The following is a 24,212-nucleotide window of genomic DNA, read 5'->3' as shown; positions in this document are numbered from 1 at the left end:
CAGGTGACTTAACCTTTAACATTTGGTAATAGATACTGTTGATTTATTAAGTATGTAATAATGAATATCATTACTCAGTAAACCTAGCATATCAAGTTGATGATATGGTTCCCCAACATTTCAGGTTAAGTTTTTGTAGGTACATGTAGCAGTGAATATGGATGATGCCATGTACTGGCCTACTGTTAACGTATATGTCTTAGCGGTAGTCTTATTTTAGCGTTTCAATTGCATCGCTACATATGTAAATTATGAATAAACCCCTTGAAGTTTGTGTATGTTGTTCTCTATTGCGTGTTTTGTGGGTGCGTCGTTTTATCAATACGTTAAACGTTGTCTAATAAATTAGATAGTACAATCAAAGGACTTATGGGTCATTCTTGGCCTCATAAACAGTCATATAAACATCATATTGGTTAATTGTAGCTATCTTTCTTGGCGTATATTTTTTCCAATGTGCATGCGTAGATGCCCTACCTTAGGAACCAAATTGCGTTGATATGCAGAAATAGACAAACTATGGCGTTTTTGGACAGTTAACATGCATGAAGCAAAGCCTCCACATGTGACAAACAAAAATTCCTTTCAACGAATGAACACTGGTTAGAAAAGGTTTAAGCTTGTCAAATATGAATTTGTTTGTTGCGTGCACAGGCTTTCTAAACTTCAAAAGTGATCAGTTAACTTCCTTCAAAATGGCCAATTTTCAACCAAAAGCGCACAAAAGACGATTTTTACACATTTTTTTTTATAAAAATGGGGGTTTATGTCTCTATTTCTCCTAAACCAGTTGTCGGATGAATTTGATATTTTATATTTGCATACTTCATTTACTCCAGGTTACGGATATAACTAATTAAAAATCCCTGATGAAGCTGGAAATGACCCTTAATGCCCCCAGTCGTTTGAGTGTGCTAAAATTAGTCTATTTACAATGTCATACGTGTTTAATGTTAATACATTTCTGTCTATAAAAAACAACAAACAAACGCCATAACATTCCCAATTCCACGAAACTAAATATTAAATTTGGTTATGGCTCGTAATACTTTTAGAACTTACTAGCAGTTTCAAGGTAGTGTGGAATTGTGTCTATAAACAATTCACTGTAGATGTATAATTTGGTTTGAATTTAGAATTAAGAGTTGATGTATGATTATATTTAACATGTCATGTCAACGTTTTCTTTAAACGTAAAACCACACAAAGCCATTGGTGTACTTCACATTGGGCGATATAATCGCAATAGCGAAAAGAAGCAAAGGACTAGACCGGAATGACAAATATATCATCTGATCGCCAAGGATCGACCCTGTCTGGATCACAACGTTTAGCGCCAAATGTAACCAGAAGAAAATATACCGGGCAAGATTGGAACACTTGAACTCGAGACTGACGCTCTACAAATAGAGCAATCTAATCATTTCGCATTGCTTCACTTTAGACCTATCAATATAATTTGTTTCGTGTTTTATTATCGCAAATATAACCCGGTAAGAACATAAATCATATCAAATAGTTTGTAAATTCCAAAAGTGTTGATATTGATTCATGAAATCTATATCCTGTAACTGAACGAGAACGGACTGTCTCAGACGAGGGTAAAGATTTTGTAACTTAATCCAGCCCGACCAAGTAGCAAGCCGATATTGGGATGTTACATAATCTTAGCCCGAAATTGAGAAAACCCTATCTGACTCAGTTACATATCTTTATTTTTCATAATAGACTACAAGTATAAATTATGTTGCTCTTTGTAATACAACATCTGCACCACTAAAGCTTCGTATTTTCCCAAAATTTCCGAGTCCTATGTTATATGTTTCCTCATAGCATACAAGCATATGATATTATATCTATTCTACGTAAAATATAATGGAACATTTTCACATTATGCCTTTGTCTTTATTTTATTACAAACTGGTGTTTTTATTATTTTTGACGCTGTTGGCAGTTGCCCTAGTTTGCCGTTTTAACCATGGTATATTTGGAAAGAATTATTCATACATCAGGATCTATCGTAAAAACACGAGATATAATACAATTTAAGAACAAAAAAGGCGTATCGCGCACACTGCCGGAGTGCTCACCCATTCATCCTGAGCAAGTTGATCGGAGTTTCATATGGCTCTGCCATGGCTTGACACGTCTTGCCTAGATGAAAGGCCCTATCTGCAATTTTTGACACCCGTTAACTTTGATTTACATTCGCAATCTGGGCCCGTACTCATGAAACCGTTCCCATGCTCAAGCCTGCATTGTGCTCAAACCAGCTTTCTTGTAACCCACTTAAATCAGGTCAAACGATCAAAATATCAAATGTAAACATTGAAAACAGTATTTGGCTTTAAGTCTCTTCAAAAATTTCGACAAACGGTAAACAAAGACCACTGACGTCGTGCTCTATCGAGGATGTTTCATTTCATATCTCGTCAACACAGACTTGCTTACACATTTTCAAGTCACTCCAATGGTAAATTCGGTGGACAAGAGGCTTAATAGAAACTTTTTGTTCGTTAGAAAATATTCTTGTCTTTTTAATTAACAAATATGCAGACCATGAATACCCTCACAAGAAAGAAGATAAGAGTCACACGCCTCTATTTCATATTTGCTATAAGGGGGAAGGGGGTGTAAGAGCGTTTTACATGTATATGCATGATGTGTTGGAACATTTTTCTTGCACGTGCAGGTATCATATCGAAAAATATATGATAATAGACCAAATAAAAAGAGTCGTTACATGTACATCGCACCTTGATGAGAATAGATATACTTAAAATGCATTACTCCCACGTCATTGTGACTGTCCTGTTTTGAGAAGATTCAGATTTCGTTGAAGATAACATTATGTAGATGGTATCCAGTCATATAAAATTTGCCAGAATGTCCAGACAGTGAGTTTAATTGAAATCAAACTGACGACCCTGATTAGGGTAACATAGTTTGTAAGCGTTTGCATGTCCTGGTTCTGAGCACTGATGAGATTGTTTACTCGAATGAACGAGTTTGAGGGAAATTAAACAAAAATAGTCTCAATGTTGTCGATCAAAGATATTTCTTAATTTTAGCTTGAAAGTCAGTTTGCAATAATTCTTTACTCTACACAGATACGTATATACGTTATATGTCTCTGCTCTACAGTAAGAACTTATTCAATCATATCGTCATTGAACAGCACCACTTCGTGACCAGTTTCTGTGCTGGAATATTTATCTTGCAAAGTTATATACTGTGGTACCTCTACTGTCCAAAAATATGGAAATATATCGGTGAAAATATTTACAAAATAACCTAAACGTTGTTGTGTGCTGTTTTTAAATGTCAATATTTTTAGTAATGACAAATCGACGACATTGTCTTCCTTAGGACGACAATTCAAATAAACAGCAAAATGCCGACAGTTACACATTTAATTGTATACAATACAGTACCAATGTGTGCGATGCTAAATAATATCACGGAGGTATATAATCTAATTTCGTGTTTACATTTAAATCGAAAGTATAATTGAATTATGAGATTCAAACATTTCTGTTTCTCCCTATACATGTAGCATACACAAGTTATAATTTAACATCTTGGTTAAATAATGAACATCATCTCGATCAACTCCCTTAACATACTTATAGGTGTGAAATTTGTGTACAGGTAAATAACACTAAACACCGGTGTCCAGTGCTGAAAGCACAGCAGGAGGCCCAAGACACACATATATACCTGTTTACAGGTATGACATCAAAGGGATGTCAGCAGTTTGGCAAGGGCGTATCTGAAGTTAGTATGGAAATTGCATTTGATGTAGATTATGTGTCTTCCAATTGTCAATTAACAACAATGTCCTTAGGCGAGATAACGGGGAAATGTATAATCAGAGACGTATATATTATATTATTATATAACCGTCATTTTCCCCACACGCTGATTGGTCAAAACACCTCTTATAGGTCTAAATATATTGCGATGTTACCCCGAAACCTACAGAATCCGTGCACGCGAGTTGAATATAACATACCAAAACGGTCGTCGGGCGCCTCACAGGTGAATATAACAATCCAGTAACCTGTGCTGCATTTTTTGACCAATCAGAAGCACGGATTGTCGTTGCCTCACTGGAGAGAAAATGGCAGACGACAGTGTAAACAAACCCGGCTTGTCAAGATTTGGGACTGTTTCCGATGACCAACTTAAAACTATCTTGGTGCAAAAGGATACCAAAACACTGTTAAAGCTACCGACACGTCCGTTTGTGTATTGCGTGAATATTTGAAAGAAAAAGCAATAGACACGGACTTTGTTGACATGCAGGCGCTCGAACTCTGCAATGTTCGGCGGAAGTTTTATGTGGAAATAAGTAGAAAAGACGGTGAGAAATATCAACGTAGTTCTCTCTTCAGTATCCGGCATGGTATCAACCGATACCTTTCGAGTGTCGGTTGTAACATGGATATAGTGCATGGCACAGAATTTACTGAATGCAACAAAGTGTTTGATGCTGCAACGAAACAACTCGAGCATTACCGTTACACGGTACTTTATTTTTACCCTTGAAAGTTTACTTTCACTGCATATACATTTTGTTAAACTGAATAAATACTAAATCTGTTTGATTGAGTTTTCTCCTATTTACTCACATTACGCAGTATGATGTTTTTAATCTTATTAACAGCTCATATAGGATCATTTTAAGTGCAGAGACACATATTCTGTGTAGGCAGAATTTCATTGCAGGTGCCATAATCATGGCGAAATATGCTAAGTATGGATTGGTGCTACACATGGTTAAGTTTATAAAAATGTCATATAATAAAACAATTATTGACCTATTTTCAGGTGAATACGAGGAATTATTAACCCTCGAAGGAGATATTTCACCTTCTCGGGATAATAAATCCTCGTATTCACCTGAAAATAGGTCAATACACTAAATGATCTAGCGTTGACATCCCAAAAAGTGACTACTTTAGAACGACAAAAACTTAAACATGTTGTAAAACAAAAGCTTAATGACCACTTTATTCAAAAGTGGTATGCCGATATCGAAATTACTATCTATTATTTAAATCTAATTTTTGTTTTGAAAATTGCTCAATTAAACAAGAGGGATCGTTTGTGTTATGCAAATTTCGCTAGTCAAACTTCCAGTTTTTAGAATTGTCCAACCTTCCTACGTGTGCAAGGGCGGATGTCTTGGGATAAATTAGAGAAACTACCCGATTGAAGAAGTTTTGTCACAGTATGGGGTGTTGCTAATTATAACCCTATGCAGTCCACTGCGTTAATGATGGAAGGGAAGAAACTCTCGCTAAACGCGTACAACGTGGACATCGATCATGGAAATATCATTATAACCTGTATTATCATCCCTTCATGAATAAAACGCAGGGTGGGAGGGTTATTTACGATGAAGTGTTCATGGTTTGCTAAATAAACAATGTCCTAAGGTTTATTGCATTAATTACTGGTACAATTCATTGCTTAGTATTTCAGACTTACTTGCCTTCTCTGTACAGTACAAAGGGGAATAAATCTGAAACCCCGGTCACATCTTTCGGTCACGAGCGTAGTTGACCGTAGTTGGGAATGACCGTAGCTGACTGTAGTTGACCGTAGGTGGTGACCTTAGTTAAACGTATTAAAATGAGTTAGAAGTAGTTCAACGTAGTTATACACATAGTTTGAACTTCAAGAATACAAATATTTGGCCGTGGTTAGCCCACAAATGTTAACATGTTCAAAATATCTCCTCGGTGAGTTTGGATGCCAATACCCTACTGTGGCCGTAGTTTGAACGTAGTTTCCACTAGTTGATCGTAATTGATCCTACTTGACCGTAGTTTTTTTTGCGTATTGACCGTAGTAACATGGCACTACGGTTAACACTACGGTCAAGTAGGGTCAAATAGGGACAACTACTAGGGTTGGACTACGTTTGAGGTACGTTCATAGTACGGTTAACTAGGGTCAACTACAGTGAAGAAGGGCTAATTAATGTTGAATTTAGGAGTTAGGGTTAGGGTACTCACATGGTTAAACAATATGTTGAAAAAAAGATAAAACTATGGCTAAGGACACTTTTTACAAGCGTCGTTGTTTTTGTATGAAATCACGGGAATGCAGATACCTTAATAGGAAACATTTAAGAAAACTTAAATAATGAAATACATGTATATGATCTTTACCGATTTATTAGTGAAGTGTTGTTACACAATTCGACTAAAGACATCTCTCAATTTGGAAAACTAGGTATCAATCATTAGCAGATGGTACACAAATGAGCAAGTAAGAAAAGCCCATGGTCAATTGAAAGATGATAGCATTAATACAATATAAGCGTGTGTATGAAATGTCAAAATGTTCTAACATTTAGGTATCCCTGTCCAACTGCATTGCTTTTACAGTTCATAGCAAAGGTACGAGGTTGCTTATAGAGTCTCCGTGTTACAATTAAATACTTTCGACGAAAATGAAGAACAATGAAATTCATTTGCAGAATGTAAATCACATGAATATGTTTTCCAAATTCAAGTGATATAAACGGGTAAATCACATTTTTGAAACGCACTTATGAAACCAGATTTCCCTCTACTAATGTGTTATTGTTTTTATTATTTTCAGTATGGTCAACTATTTATTGCCCTTGCAGTTGTGAATCACGATTCGTTGTTTCTTCGCGATTAATAATGTGTCCCTACAGTAAGGGCATAATATGTATAATACTCTAAGTCATAGGGCATCACATTGACAAGGGGGAAATAATGACTAGGGAAATCACGTTAAAAAAAAAAACCAAGTTGACAAGAACAAGGGAAATCACTTTGACTAACAAATTAGGTACGTCTTACCAAACCTCGTGACGCTAGATAAGGCTGACAAAACCCCTTTTCTGCCAACAATAGAGATTACATTACTTCCCAACACAAAAATCGTGACAGAAAAGCTGGAAATAGGAAAGATCAGCAGGGAATTCTAGACGTACTTGTAAGCAATTTATTGTCAGATCTTCTCAATCCTGACAAAGGTGATCTTAAAGTGCAGCTTGTAGCAAAGGATTAAAGTTTTAAAGGCCAGACAAGAATTACAGTCTGATTTGTGTGAATACTTCACAATATTGACACGTGATGTTATATATGGTGCAGATTTTCAGACCGGGGGAGTGGTGGATCTGGAATTTGATACGATGAAAGACTCACTGTCAAGAAAAAACTATGATCGTATATTACTTGACACTCAACAATCCCAATTTGTACTTGCATACCGAATCCAGATACATCAAGTGAAATAGTATAGTAGATAGGTCACAGACAAACCGTAGGTCACAGTGACCACCTACGTTTTTTCCTTGAAACTGCATCATCTTACGATGTACTTGCATCCCAAACCTGGCTACTCCATGTGAAATATTTTGGAAGACAACTTTTTTCAAAGGTTGGGGTCAAACCAAAGGTCACACAGAGACCTACTTTTGTACTAGACCATCTGCATTCTCCAGATGTATTTGCCCAGGACAAACTTTGGCAAAGGTTAAACCTTAGATCACAGTGACTTACTTTTTGTGCTTGACCCTCTGAATCCCAGGATGTACATTTTGTACTTGCATACTAAAACTGGTTACTCCAGGTGAAATAATAAAGAAGATGTGCCCTAGACAAATGTTTTGGAAAGACATATTACAACAGACAGTCAGAGTTCAAATATCTAGTCCCTGCGAACCAATGGGGAACTTATTAAATCTACCAGGTTTTCAGAAGATCAGTCAAAAAATGTCGGAGAATGTCTCTGGACAAATATTGTTAATGGATGTACAACACCATACAATGATATGTTCCGTCAAGTTAGAGGGACATATGAAAATTATACAAAATATGTACGAGACCATTTTTTTCATAGATTGAGGTCCGGAGTGAACGTATAGGTTACAACGGCAGTGATTTGTTAGGGTGAGTTCCTTGTTAAGCCCCCTTAACCTAGAAAAATTCCACTGTATATTCCCAAAATCATGTTTTCTGTGTGTGATATTTTCCCAGTCATAAGACACAGACCCCTGTGGAAAGGAGGTGGGAAAATCACTGAATCCTTCTTGTTCTCTGCACTCTTGTCATCAAAAGATGTACCTAAATATTAAATTTGGTTAATCCTGGTAAAATTGTATGAGAGATGCGCTGCAGAGAAACGTCTTCAAAGATTAATGACAAAGATCTAAGCACATGGGTCACAGTGATCTACTTCGGATAATCATCAGTCCCAAAATATGTCCACTCTAGTGAAATAGTATAGGAATCTGCCATTGACAAATGTTTAGGACAGAATTAGGATGGTTGTTTGTAGCGCAAACCTATAGACCCCTACCCCCTATTAAAAAAGTGTGTATCCCCTTTTTGTCTAAAACACTTTGATCTATTTTTGGGCACCCTCAATTCAGTCATAGACACCCCTTTGATTACCCTATTGAACTTTAGGATACACAGTTTCACAAAACTCCATGGCCTGATACCAGTATGGGGTATAAGGGGAAGTGTCTCTAGCATTGCAAAAACTGGTTCATAAGAATATCAACGCTGCCATGCCAGGTAAAATGTGATCCTGCAAAATCACAAAACAGATGTATCAGTGTTAATTATACAATAATAGAACAAAGAGGCCAATATCATAACTTTGGCAATCATAGCTCAAGGTCTGATCAATTTTATTTTATTTTAAATTTTAAATATTTTATTTTGAAATGTTCCCATAATTGGACAATTTAAAGTCTGATCAATTTCATTTTTTTCTAACAAATTTTGTTATTTGATTTAGACATGTGTACATTATCGGAGCAAATAAAGGAACAATTTCAAAATAAAATAATTAATATTTCAAAATAAAATTCTACAGTCTTTGAGCTACGATTGTATAGTTCCCCGCAGCTAAGCTAAATGTAATATGTTGTAGACAAGATAAGATTATGTAAATTGTAACTACTGAGCGATAACTTGTCATTATGTAAATTGCATACTGGTCAAGCTTGTTTAATTTTATATCATCATAATACAAGATGTAGCTGTTATATAAGTCGGTCAATATGTACACAAAGAAACTTCACAGAATCACAGGTACCTACATGAAACTACGTGTAGCTACAAGCCAAAATATCCTGACCCTGGACATTATGGAACAATTGTTAAAGATTTATTTTGGCCAATTACTGACCTCCGACCCCAGCCATCAATGAAAGTTGACCTTTGAACTCAACAAATATGCAATGTACTAGAAAAAGATTTACACTGTCAGTATATTCTACTTACCCAAGTTTAATGATTAAAGCTACATCCTGTGGTCTAAATCTTCCTTACTGTACCTATACTCTACAATCAATTAGTGTCTCATTAGTTCAACTACATGTACAATAGGGTCTTATACTGGAACTTGATCTCAACAAATAGGTTTCATATGATTTATGTATTTTGCAATAGTGTTAAAACAAAATCCATTATGACTTTTCAAACCTACTTGACGACACTGGTCTAACCCGAAGAACAGACCCAAAATGACAACGTCTTGGATTTGGTCATAACAAATTCTCCAAACCAAGTGGCCCGTAGTGAAATCATACCAAGCCTATCCGACCATAACATTATTTTACTTAACTTAACACCCATACAAAATAAAAATAATCCCTCTGTATAACAATGCTGAGTGGAATACAATAAAACCTCATCTGGGCAATGTGTTAACAATCAACAAATGGGACGCAAATTCAATGTGGGAATATTTTAAAACTGAACACATCGCTCAGAAAACTATAAAACCAAAACCTAGCCTACCATGGGTTACCCCCGTAATAAAAAAGCTCATAGGAAAACGTGATAGGCTATACATAAAATCTAAAAAAATCTGGGGATTCTTCATTAAAAAAATCAAGATTTAAAGACATAAAACATCTAGTCGAAAAGAAACTTCGCACGTCTTACTGGGATTATATTGAAGATATAATAAATCCCAATAGTCCAAATACTAATAACAAATAATCTGGTATCAAACGATTCTGGTCTTACATTAAAGTCAAACGATCCGATTACTGTGGCATTTCCCCACTAAAGCAAGAGGGTAAATTAATACATAATCTTGTTGGCAAAGCGCAATTGCTCAACGCACCGTTTCAATCTGTTTTTACTCTACCTGAAACCCTCAATGATCGCCAGTTTACTTTCATATGTAACATGCCTCTTGACCATCAATTTTCAACCATGACTGATATTGAGATCCATGAAAATGGTATATTAAAACCTCTTAAAGGTTTAAATCCGCATAAGGCTGCAGGACCCGATGACATAAAACCAAAGGTGCTAGACGAACTTGCTAACGAAGTAGCCTCCATTCTATCACTAACTGTAAGCAAGTCCTTGGCTACAGGTCTAGTCCCCATTGATTGGAAATTTGCAAAATATCCCTCATTCATAAAAAAAAAGAAATTTAATCGAGAAAATTATAGACAAATTTCACTGAAATGCATTTTCTGTAAAGTAATTGAGCACATCGTCGTTTCTAACATCATGACGCATGCTGATACAAACAACATATTGTATCCGTTCCAACATGGCTTTCGCATATTTCGATTGTGCGAAAATCAGTTGATCGAATTCATCGATGACATATCCAGAAGCCTTGACGAAGGAAGCCAAACTGATATTCTCATTTTGGACTTCGCCAAGGCTTTCGACAAAGTCAGCCATTCCCTACTAATCCACAAACTAAAGTACTATGGTGTAAAAGGAAAGGTAGTAAAACTTAATTGAGAATTTCCTTCTTGGCAGAAAGCAATCTGTAGTTGTGAAGGTGAAATGTCTGACTTCGTCAACGTCCATTCTGGTGTGCCCCAGGGATCGGTCATCGTACCAAGTTTATTTCTTTATTTCATTAACGACATCCCTGTAGGCCTAAACGCTACCATCCGCTTGTTCGCAGACGACACTATCGTTTATCTAGTTGTCAAGTCTAACATTGATGCTGAAACTCTACAGCAAGACTTGGACAAACTGGCACTCTAGGAAAAGACATGGGCGATGGCCTTCCACCCGAGCAAGTGTAATGTGTTGTCTGTGAACAAGGGGGAAAACCCGAATATCCATAATTACATCCTCCAGGGGCATACGCTAGAACACGTAGACCAAGCAAAATACCTGGGTGTTACAATCCAATCTATGTTAAAATGGGACTCCAACACAAATAAAATTACCAAAAAAGTCAATTCCACACTTGGCTTCCTCCGTCGAAACTTAAAAATAGGTTCAACATCAGTTAAGGTACAGGCATACAAATCATTAGTCCGTCCCAAAGTATGCCTGTCCTGTTTAGGACCCATACACCCAGGATAACATCAATACGATTGAAATGGTACAACGCAGGGCTGCTCGTTACGAGAACATCCAGTGTCTCTAATATGTTGAACCATCTTAAATGGCGATTCCTTGCCTACACACTCAGAGACACAAGTCTATGTATGATGTTCAAAATGGTGAACAATCAGGTTGTCAGGATCGCATGTATTGTCTCGTGGTGTTTATGTTGATCGTATGTATATAAATGTGTGTGTGAATGTTCAGTCATGCACCAGAAGCAATAACAGAGACATCACTGGAGGGCTACTGATGATATGGTATCTGCTTCCCTTTGGTTTTTCTTGTCTTACTTCGAGTGAAATGATCATCTGCTGAAAATGTTGGAGCTAATAATGCTTGCTTGTTCACATAAAACTGATGAAAATAACATATTAAAAGCAGCCAAATCTGTTCATTTGGTTTCATTTTTGATATATTTACATTATCATAAACATAAAAGGTATTCAGGATTAGGGATAAATATTGATAAAACACAAATAATTTGGATAGGCAGTAAAAAAAATAGCCAGGAAGCATTTTTACCTGAATTACAGTTACAATGGGGGAAAGAGAAATTCACTTTATTTGTTAGGAATTGATTTTAGTGTCAATCTGCAAGAAATGCCCAAGATGAACTTTGCCAAAAAAATAGTGAAACTGAAAAGTCCTCTTAATACCTTGAGCAGGCGAAAATTAACCTACTTCCTAACCCAATTGAAAAAACTTTCACAAAATCAAATTTTCTACTTTATGAATTTGTATTGCATAGCAAAACTGAAAAAGTAAAAAGAGAGGTTATTGTTCAAGATTTTATGGTTGGTGGTTAAAAGATGCTTCATATTAAAATCTTTGTTGATTCCTTGAACTAAGTTGGATACAAAGATTATATTAGTCCTCAGAAAAGTGGAATACTATTTTAATGACACTGGTTGAATTATATAAGCTACTTAATATTGGATATGAAATAGTGTCAAAAAATATGTAAAAATAATTTCTTGAAAGACGTTTTTGGGGCTTGGCATAAGCTAAAAATGACAGAAAATATGAAAGCTCTCAAAGGGAAATCACTCTTGCAAACTTCAATATGGCACAACCATACTATAACTATTTGAGGCAGATCAGTCTATTATTCACAGTGCTATGAAAAGGGTGTGTATTGCATAGGTGACTTTTTTAAAGGATTTGCATGCTTTAATTCCTTATCATACATACAACATAAATACAATACTTTTAACCGCCCTGTAATACCCGTCAATATAGCACTATTTTTAAAGACAACTAGGGGTTCGAAAGTGTTTTATGACATGCTAAATGATAAAAGAAATATCATAGCTAAAGGTAGAGAAAAGTGGGGAGAACTCTTTGACTTTAATGATTTTGACTGGATCAGAATATACCTGCTGCCTTTCCAAGTTACTAAAAATTCCAAACTTCAGTGGTTACAGTATAGAATCACCCATCATATTGTAACAACAAATTCATTTCTTTTCCAAGAACATAAAGTAGTCAGTCCACTCTGTAACCTTTGTTATATTGAAAGAGAAGCCATTGAACACTTGCTCTGTGAATGTAAAGAGGTACAGAATTTAGTACAAAACTTAGATAGCCAGTTAGAAGCACTATACATTCCTTTTACAGTTAATAAACAAACTCTACTATTTGGCAAATTGATAATAATAACAATCCTTGTCATAAAGTGGATAATAAAATTATTTTAATCATACAGCAGAACATTTACAAAACAAGATGTTTACATCAGACACTGAATGTCAATGCATTGATTTATGCCATTATGGATCATTTTAGTGTCCAGAAATATATCATAAGAACTAAGGGGGATGTGACCAAAGATAGATTTCGAAACGGATGGAGAAAGTGGGAAAGGTTGCTACAGATAATGGGATGAAATGATAAGATGTTGTTCGGGCATAAAAAAATTCTATTCAAACTAGATACCCTACTAAGAATTTACCGAACCTTTATTTTACCTATTTTAGAATATGCATGCGAATTGTGGGATGACTGCTCCAGTTTCTTTTTTACCGTCAACTCTTCGCTGTTGGAATACCCTCGATAACTCTATTAGGTCATCAGCTTCATTGAATATCTTTAAAAATTCCCTGAAACCCAACGATCAATTTATTCCTTCGTACTTTGGTAATGGCGACCGTAGGTTAAATGTTATTTACACGAAGCTTAGACACCGTTGCAGTTCTCTAAATTATGACTTATTCCGTGTGAACCTTGTGGAAACCCCTAGCTGTATTTGTGTACATATTTGTGAAAATGTTTATCACTTTTTCTATCTGTCGCCGTTATAGAATTGAAAGAAGCATCCTTTTTCAGCGAGTAAATGATTTGAGTTTAGAGGTACCATGTGATGTAGATTTGCTTTTATTTGGTAATGAAGGCTTGTCGCTTGACACAATTTCGGAAGTCTTTTTATATGTTCATAATTTCATTAAATCTAGCAAAAGATTTTAAAGAAAAGTGTTCGACGCTATTTATTTCATTATTTATTTAATTTTTCAATTTCATTATCCGATGTTACTGGTATATTGTGCTATTTCTTTTTCAACTGCTAAGATAACATTGATGGCCAAGCTGGTTTTATTAAGATGAAAGACTACAGAAAAGAAGAGGATCTGCGTGGTTACAGAAGAGGAAAGTTTTTCAGGATTGATATGAACAATTTGTAGTGCATAATGAATGTGTTTATAGTCCAACCGGGTCAACATTGTTATAAGTTTGATAAATTTGTTATATAACATTGTTATAAGTTTGTTATCTTAATATATGATTTTAATCGAAATAAGTTAGACTAAAATCTCTCTCTCTCTCTCTCTCTCTCTCTCTCTCTCTCTNGTTGTAAATTAATTTATGTATTATTAGAAATTGCATTATATATATATGTTGTAAAACATTATGGAAAGGGCGTTTATATAACAATAACAATTACCTGTGCCCAATCCGTTTGTAATGATATTGCAATAAAATATGTTTAAACTAAGAGAGAAGAGAACAGGCGAGCTCGATCATATGCGACATGGCATATGAGCGGAAGAAGCCCTGGCATACCGCGCTTCTAGAACAGTGTAAAAGCTGCGGTTGGAAAACATGTTTTTTCCAGATTGAGGTATGCGCCAGAGATTCGCGTCACAATTTGTGTGAAGAATTCTAAGTGCCCTAGGGATCAAAGGAGGCGAGCTGTTAGGTGATTTGGACAGTCAGCAGAGAAAGCAGTCAGCTTGCTGTGGATCAAGAAGGAGGAGACCAGCTGACAGTTAAGCAGTGAGTAGAAGTGTTTGATAAGCTCTGCGGTTCCCGCGCCCGGGAGAGTGTCCGATGCAGTGTAATTCATTAGGTACAGTCTATTGTGTATGTGTTTACATCTATCGACTGTGGACCAAGAACAGAACCTTAGCGAACACCTGTTATTATATCAAAAGTGGATCAAGAACAAAACCTTGTTGCAGACCTTTAATCATATCAATAGTGGACCAAGAACAGAACCTTAGCGCACTCACAACTAATTGGGTAGACGCATATGCCCTCTGTTTCAACAGTAATTTAGACAGTCAGCAGAGAAAGCCTTCAGTTGGATGCGGGTCAAGCGGGAGGAGAGCTGGCAGCTTATCGCAACCCTGAAGTGACTGATCAGTATATGAAGGATGAAGCACTTGTTGATTGGCGGCTTCCAGCTGATGAGTCAGTGGTTTTGTGTATTCAACACATTTCCTTCCTGGGAAACCAGTGCCTTCTAGGAAAGACTATATCGTAGCCGAGAATGACTTACAAATTCTATGCGTAAACTACATTTCTGAATACTAGTTTTAATTGACGATTGTATACACAACTAATTAGCGATACATAAGTCTAACGCCTGTCACTTTAAAAAGTACCGACAGACTGTAAAATGGAATTTATTTGGATAATATATAACTGAGCTTGACTCGGAACAGGCAAACGTAGGTAAAACAAAAGATGTTTGGATAGTAATTTACTGTGTTAGGGAAACTTTCATTTACAAGGCGGAAGACAACATCCGGTGAATAAAACACCTGTCTTCAAAGTCATCCGGGCGCTTATACAGTACATAGGATTTAAGCGTTTAGCTGATCTGTCGTTACAATAATAACCATCAAGTATGAATTAATGAAACAAATACCTGAAATACATAACATCCTTCCCTTTTTATAAAAGTTGAACTGTATAATTACTTCAAAAATATTTTTTAGCCGAAATAATGATGTTAGTAATTATTTACCAACAAATTATAATACTCTGAAATTATTTCAATTTTTTTACCATTACAATAATTTTTCAGTGACCTTGAAAATAAAGTCTTTCCTATGATATATCTTGCCACAGATATATCATTGCGAACAAATTACTGCACATAATATTTCGCATTTGTATTCTTTTATTTAACTGTCCTGATTTTCAAAAATTCAATCGAAAATGTCAGTCTTTGTAGCGACTCGGGGTGTGCACAACTCTACCACCTCTGGTTTCCACAGGTCCTGTGGTTCTCGGGATTGGCACGGTCAGACCAGGTGGTACCTCCCGCAGTGTTGCCACGGTTACACATGTGGTTCAAAATCCTGTTCCCTCGGAATTGATGGTGAATCGATGTGTCGTTAACTGACAGTTTCGACTCAAAATCTGCACTTTAACATTTGATATGAGGCTGGTTACGACAGTATCGATTTTAGCTTTTACAACATACGACCTCGGACTCGGAGTGTTTTTTTGTTTTTTTTTTAATTTCTCCTGGAATCCACTTCTCATTCTGAATAAGAATTTGTCTTCGTTGAGGGGTCCTAACTCGCGTCCTGCGTGTTTGGCCTTAGTCTGTCGTGTTTTCATGCGTAGCTTGACTTCCTCTTGTTCGCAGACGTTTGCTCTAATTACGGCGCTGTCTTTGGTAAGTCAGTTTTTAACCCAAGTCACAGAAACAATTGCGCAGGGGACATATCCAAACCCTTAATAGGGGTGTTTCTGTAATCGAGCTTACGAATCAAGTTCTTGACTGTCTTGACAGATCTTTCCGCTTGACCATTTGACTGCGGAAACAGGGGACTGGACGTTATATGCTCAAATCCATACTCCCTACTGAACCGTTTGAACTCCTCAGACGCGGACTGAGGTCTATTGTTAGTTATAACACGGGCAGGTATTCCATAACAAGACATTTGAACTTTAAGATAGGAAATGGTGTTACTACTTCCTAAATTGTCTAGTTTAGCTAATTCGAGCCACTTTGAGTAATTGTTGACGGATACGAGGCAGTGGTTTCCCTTGTTTTTGAACTCTGTTTCCACTAACGGTTCCTTTGGATTCCCTCGTGGTGTTTATGCACACACGATACACCTCTGGACGGTGATTTTCAATACCGGGCAAATGTAGGATATTTTTCAATCCCCAGATGAGATTTGTGTACTAGTTTTAACATTTCCGGACGCATGGCTTTCGGAATGATCAGTTTATGATTCTTGTACAACAAACCATCCACACACGATATTTCGTCCCTGATATTCCAGTACGGTAGAATTTCTGTCACTATCTCGGCTTTCGTTTCTGGCCAACCTTCTTAAACTACATCTTGGAGCGTTTGTAGTTATCGGTCCTTTGTTGTATCCACCTGTATGATACATATCTGGAGATACGGGCAGAGATGACGTCAACAACGCATTGATCTGCTTAAAGTGTCTGTTAGGAACATTTCCTCAACGGGCTTGTACACGACGTTCAAGTCATATTTCCGAAAAGTCAGTAAGATTCTCTGCAGTCTCCGAGGCGATAACATCAAAGGTTTACGGAAAATTGATTGGAGTGGTTTTTGATCACTTTCCACAGTAACGTGACGTCCATACAAGAATTGGTGAAATCGTGAACAACCAAACACAATAGCCATTTTTAATTCTTTAATTTTGTTGCGCCAGTCTTTGCCCTCGAGGCATACGCTACTGGCTGTCCATCTTGTATGATGGCCGCTCCAAACCCCTTTCGAGCTTGCGTCAACCGTTAACGTCATTTATTTTTCCGGATCGTAGTTACGCAGCACTGACACATGAGTGACAAGCTGTTTGAGTCTCGGTGTAGACCTTTTGTCTACAAAGAAGAACAAGACAGGTTTGGTTGTTGTATATTAAGTTTTATTCCCTTAGGAAAAACCTGTAATATTTACAAATCACTAAATACATTTGACAACGCATTGACCGGAACTTACATGCGTTGACAAAAAAGACGCGAGTATACAAGACGGTAAATTACCAATGATCTGATTAGGTGCGGACTCCTACGAGTCCTGGAGAGGATTAGCTGGAGAGAGTTGGGTTGGGACGTGACAGGAACTCTGGTCTGCCCGTGCATTCCGTTCATACTACTCACCCCATTCAACAAATCACACGTACGCACATACATACTGACAAGTACTTGTAGTAGGAGCAAGTCCTAACTTCGATACCCAGGTTCATTTTGTAACAAAGACGGTTTCGTTCTTTATGAACATTTATTTCATTTCCTTTAAGCATATTTAAGACATTCAAGACCCCCAACAATGGGTCAAGGGTCTAAAGATGAAATATCGGTAAGAGTCGTCAATACGACATACCGTAGTTGACTAGCTTGGTAACAACAATTATTTCGATTCCCCGTACTACTTTTCTAGCTATGTCCACTGAACATGTCCGCTGTCAAATGTCCGATATGAATGACTTACGCGCCAAACTTACAAGAAGACACTGACCATAAAAAACCAAACCGAGGCACTGGCGTACACACTCTTACCTTACACCTACCAGGTACATGCATACCACAGGTTACATACATCACGTGACACGGACAGTACAGGTACACGGACATACACAGCACATTGACAATACAGTACGTACGAATACTAGGACTCACAGCGCTATGCATATATAATATTAAAATAATATATACATAACAAATATTATCCCGGTTACATTCTCCCCTCGCTTTGAAAATGACGTCCTCGTCATACAAACTTACTGGCAAAAGGTTTACCTGTAAACAAAATGTATAGATATTAATGAAATGTTACTACCTGAAAACTGAAAGAAGAATGGTATTAGACATTTCACCTGACAGTTCAGAAAATATACCTTGGTTTCCACTAGTTTTGCCTTGGCGATCATTGGCTCATGTTCAACAGACTGGGGTTGATAAGAACAAATTCTCTTTTGGTCATCCGGTCAGGAGGGCGACGTTCTCTCCCACTCCGTCTTGGCGCAGGAACAGGCAAAGCTGGTGGCGGTTCTGCCTCCTCAATATCTTCTTCTGAAGTATCTTGCCTGACGTCCCTTTCTTGTCTATCTCGGACATCTCTGACTGTATTATCCTTCCCTTCCTCATCGCTTTCGTTGGAATCTTCCACTGATCCTCTCCCCTCCGTTGAGAGCTGGTCGTCACCAGGCGAATTAGTAACCAACACAGGGAGTACCAAGATCGTCATCCGGCTCCTGTGTGGTCAAATCTTCCACATGGTTGTCCGAAATCCTACTGTTGACGTTAACGTATGCCGAACTATTATTTCATTTGCAATTGACAACAAAAGAGGATCTACAAATATACATTTATTTACAATTTACAATATAAGCATACTCTTTCACACTCACTTATAACTCTCATACAATTCTTATTATAATTATATATATCTGATATACTATACCTACAATATTATATATGATACACACTTAATCCTACAGTATCTATATATTGCAAGCTAAATCCTACAGTCTCTTTAGCTAGTCAAACGGTGAATGAGTATAATAAACATGTTGACAAATCCTCACACAGCGGTGGGGTTCCAGGGTTTGAAAGATAAACAAATCGCATAGTGGATAACATTCAATACATTCATTAGACAGAGCATATAAACATATGTAAATGGAGCCCATTGGGGTCTTATAAATTGATGAATATGAAGTATGACAAATGAACATAGACTCCGGGATAAAAACTTAAAATATCTTTTATTCAACACAACAAGGTAAAGTAATAGCAGTACATTACACGATAACATATATCTCACCCTTTCACGCACCCTATACAACACCGTTCATTAACACTAGTGGCTACGAGGCATACTCCCACACTGCTGGCCCTACATTATTACCTAACGAGTCCTAGAAAGGAAGAAAGAGAGAGTCAGGCAGTATCACAAAGACTTTACTTCTGAGTGACAAACTATCCAAAACCACCGCTTTATATAGACAGAATACGGCAAACTGCACGTGCATAATTCCCGCTTAAGCTACTCGGAACACTTCCGGTTACGTAACTAGGTTCCAAATGTGAAAACAACAAGATGGACGACGAAACTGGTGAACTGTCAATTGTAAATATCGAATGTTAAGTATCCGAATTATCTCCACTTTTACATTCCTCCCCCTTAAGATAAATGTTCAAACATTTGGCAATACCTACAAAATTTGAAAACTTGATCGCTTAAAGATAGTTATGCAAAACTCACTCAGTACAGTGTACAATCACGGGCTAACTTTACTACCACAGAGTACAACATTGAAAGTTCGATCAAATCACACATTTATAAAGCTCTGCCCACACAGTTCCAACTAAATATTGGACTTCAAGAAAAAAGTCATTTACATGAGGTATACAATTATATACATCAACAAATATACTGATTCACTCCATAAACTATTAGTATGCCACAAAAATCAATACACTCCTTTTACAATTAAATCAATGTGACATTCCATCACAATAATAATACACCAAAATTTGCACAATTTATAACAATAAATCCAACATTTACATTATATAGACATCTCCGGTTACCACATTTGCAAAATTAATTCAACAATTTCTCTGGTACTTTAAAATTAACGTACAAAAACGTATAGATCCATTTCATAAAAATGTATTATGGGAAGAATTCATTACTAACTATATTCATGAATTGATTCAATATACAATGCATGACAGTTTAATTTGGACTGGATTCATTACTTAATGTATTTGTGAATCAGTTATACACACTTACTTCATCATGAGATAATTCATGAAGATAACATCATCTGTAATTAAATATGGTACCAGCATCACAAAATTGAAAGACAATTCACATTAACAAACATACTAAGCAAAATAAATGAAATACAATACAACAGAATACTTTTCTGTTATCATTATGACACACCAACCCCCAGAAACCTAACACAGTTTTTTTCCTAATTCCTATCTTATAGCTAGTCCGAATCAAACTGGCTAAAGTCTGTCTCTACAGGTTCATAACATTCCCGCGACATGGTACTACCGCGGAGCCACCGACTCTTGGTCCCGGGTCACAGTGATAGTCCGCGAGGTGATCACACTGGTGTCAGACCGGCCTCTTCTCCAAGAAGAGCCATTCCAGGGGATACCTTCACGATAGACATGTGCCTGTCTCCCGGATCAACACATTTGGCATTGTGTAGCTCCTTTCCGGCTACACTGACCAACTTAGCCTCCTCTATTGTTAATTTATGTATCTGCCTGTAATGCCGTTGGACTTGATTACGACGTGGCGAGCGAAAGTTACACCTTTCACAGCAGAAGTAGATGATGAAAGGCAGATGGACCTGGTTCCAATGGAGCCGGATCTCCACAAGCTACCACTGTACAGGTCATACCGTCCGTCCAAGCTGGACGAATATCATCATCCAGCTTCTCCCTCTCCTTGGACGGAACCATTACGTCTAGCACATCCATACTGTAGTCTTTTTTAATTTCAATCTGCCAAAAATAAAATCAAAAATGTCTCAGTTCAATCTATATTTGAGGGGGGCTCACAATTACAATTGTACCTCAACTGCAAAGTGAAGTGAAGACATCTATGACAGCAGGATGTTTCATTACTGCTCAGTTTTAAATCCACATCTATCTTTACCAACATATATATAAAAACACATTTGCATAACTTTGTAATTTCTCTGCAATATACTGTATATTTGATATATATGTTTTTCTTAACTTCTTCCTAGATTTTATGGAGAGTATCTGACTGGAGGTTTAATATTTCTACCAACTCTGGTTTGTCGAGGAGTTGTTTCCCCTGGACTGCAGTATACCCGAGTATCGGTATCATGCCAATCTGACTCATCATATTCATTCTCATTCTCAGCATATGAATATATATCCACCCAAGCCTGTGGTGTTTTTAGGTCACCTGAGCTTTAGCTCAAGTGACCTATTGCTATCCGTTTTCGTCCGTCGTCGTCCGTCGTCCGTCGTACGTCGTCCGTCGTCCGTCGTCCGTCGTCCGTTAACATTTTACATTTCAAACTTAAAGTCAAGTTCTGCTGGGCCGATTGAACTGAAAGTTGATAGGAATGATCGCCTCATGGTCCTGACAAAGTGTTGTTATTTTTCGGGTCGATCAGAAATCCAATATGGCCGCCACGGCCGCCATTTTGAAAACCTATTTCAAACTTAAAGTCAAGTTCTGCTGGACCGATTGAACTGAAAGTTGGTAGGAATGATCGCCTCATGGTCCTGACAAAGTGTTGTTATTTTTCGGGTCGATCAGAAATCCAATATGGCCGCCACGGCCGCCATTTTGAAAACCTATTTCAAACTTAAAGTCAAGTTCTGCTGGACCGATTGAACTGAAAGTTGGTAGGAATGATCGCCTCATGGTCCTGACAAAGTGTTGTTATTTTTCGGGTCAATCAGAAATACAATTTGGCTGCCATGGCCGCTATTTTGCTACTAAGTTCTAATAGGCCGATCTCACTTAAAATTGGTCTAGGAATGATCAGCTCATGGTCCTGACAAAGTTAAGTTAACATTATACTATTTTTTACTCAAATTGGTACATATTTCAACAACAAAAATAAATACTATAGACTCAGGTGACCGTTAAGGCCCATGGGCCTCTTGTCTACCCATGTAAGGCTTCAGATGATCTATATGAACCACTATTGACCTAGAAAAAGGTGACTTCTTGATTTTTTAATTAATATCAGTCAGTCTCTGTAAGACTTAAGGACCCGTCCAACCCTCTCCTAGTGTATCCCTAACAGCAAGAGGATACCACCTCCACACAAAATCACCTTCATCAAATTTCTGCTCTTTTGACCCATGGTCATAACTCATTTTCTGTCTGGTTGCTGCGTTACCTAATTTCCTATGTACAAACTCAAAGACGGCTCTCGAAGCACCCTGCACCCATGACACATACTCTATTTGACATCTATGTGGGTAAACCTACCATTATATCTAGAGGACACGAAACGTCACGGCCTAATATAACTAGGTTAGGACTGCACTCCGTACTTCTATGCCTGGTGGCCCTATATGCGATCATCATATATGGTAAATGATCATCCCAGTCATTTCTATTTTCATTGACAAAAGCGGACAGCATTTGTATTAAAGTGCGGTTTAGTCTCTCTACCAGTCGATCGGACTGAGGTCTGTAAGGAGTTGTCCTAGTTTTATCTATTTCTAGTTTTTCACAAACTGCTTTAAACAGGTCGGATTCGTATTCACGACCCTGGTCTGTGTGTATACTGATAAGGGTACCAAACCTACAAATAAATTCTGTTCTACTGTTTGTGCAGTGTGGTTTGGTACAGCGTATGCTTCCACCCATTTAGAAAAATAATCTCCTACCACTATGATGTAACTATTTCCATTTTCCGTTGTCTGCAAACCACCCAGAATGTCTATTGCTATGCACTCTAATGGAACCCCTGCTGCATTGGATGGAGACAGTGGAGCTCGACCGCTTGATGGACCAGATTTTCTACGGGCACACGAATCACAGGCATTACACCAATTTTTGACATCCTCCACTAGGCCAGGACAATAAAACCTTTTCTGGATCATATCAATTATTCTATCCCGATCAAGATGCCCGGATGTTCTGGTGTTATGTAAGTGATGTAAAATTTCTTCCCTAATGCATGTTGGTGCCACTATCTGTTTGTATCTCTCCCTGGTAAATAATCTACCCCTTTTCTACACAAAATACCCTGATCATCTACGACAAGTAATTCCCACATATGGTAGAATTTCCTCAATTCCGAGGGAAAAGTTGCAACTTTAGACTTTGGTGAGATCCTTTGTCTTTAAAGGTAGAAACTTTCCTAAGATCAAATCCCCTTCCTGCAGGTCAGGACCCCAAGCATCTAACCAATTTGTTAACACATTTTCTCTCTCCTCCTCATGTATCCCATGGGAGCTATCTACGGTTTCCTGAGTAACTAGACATGCTCCGACAGACTGACTGGAGTCATTCAAGAGACGGTCTGGTGGGGATTCTACAGAGTCAAGGGAGGGAGATAACTGGCTTATAAGACACCACTGGCTGTGGGGGTCTACAACTTGGGCAATTAATCCTAGATGCTGGACACCGTGGATAACGAGACAAACTATCTACATTACCATGTTTGCTGCCTGCTCTATGCTGGATCTCCATATCATACATATCCAAAACTGCTAATTTTTCAACCAAGTGAGAGAGGCATAGTTCCCTATGAGTTGTGCAGTAATTTGACTGGGCCTTATTAAGTGTCCTACTACCGAATGCAATAACTCTTTCCTCGACCTCTTGTATTTGAGACAGAACTGCACCTACCGGCCTAATATGTTTTAAAGCGCTTTACAAATTTTACAAATTATATAGGGCGCTATATAAATGTTGTACAGTAGTGGGACCGCACAACGCACCAAAAATAGCGTGCGCACACCGTGCATACATCGTTCACACACCGTTCGCACATCGTCCACACATGGTGCGCACAACTGTGCGATTTAGCAATCGATCGCCCCGTTGTGCGCTTCTCTCCGCACAACTGTGCGATTTGGTATCATCTGTAG

This window comes from Mizuhopecten yessoensis, unplaced genomic scaffold (genome assembly GCF_002113885.1).
Source record: "Mizuhopecten yessoensis strain PY_sf001 unplaced genomic scaffold, ASM211388v2 scaffold8507, whole genome shotgun sequence".
Classification (NCBI taxonomy): domain Eukaryota; kingdom Metazoa; phylum Mollusca; class Bivalvia; order Pectinida; family Pectinidae; genus Mizuhopecten; species Mizuhopecten yessoensis.
The sequence above is the reverse complement of the archived record's forward strand: the minus strand, read 5'-3'. Positions refer to the sequence as shown.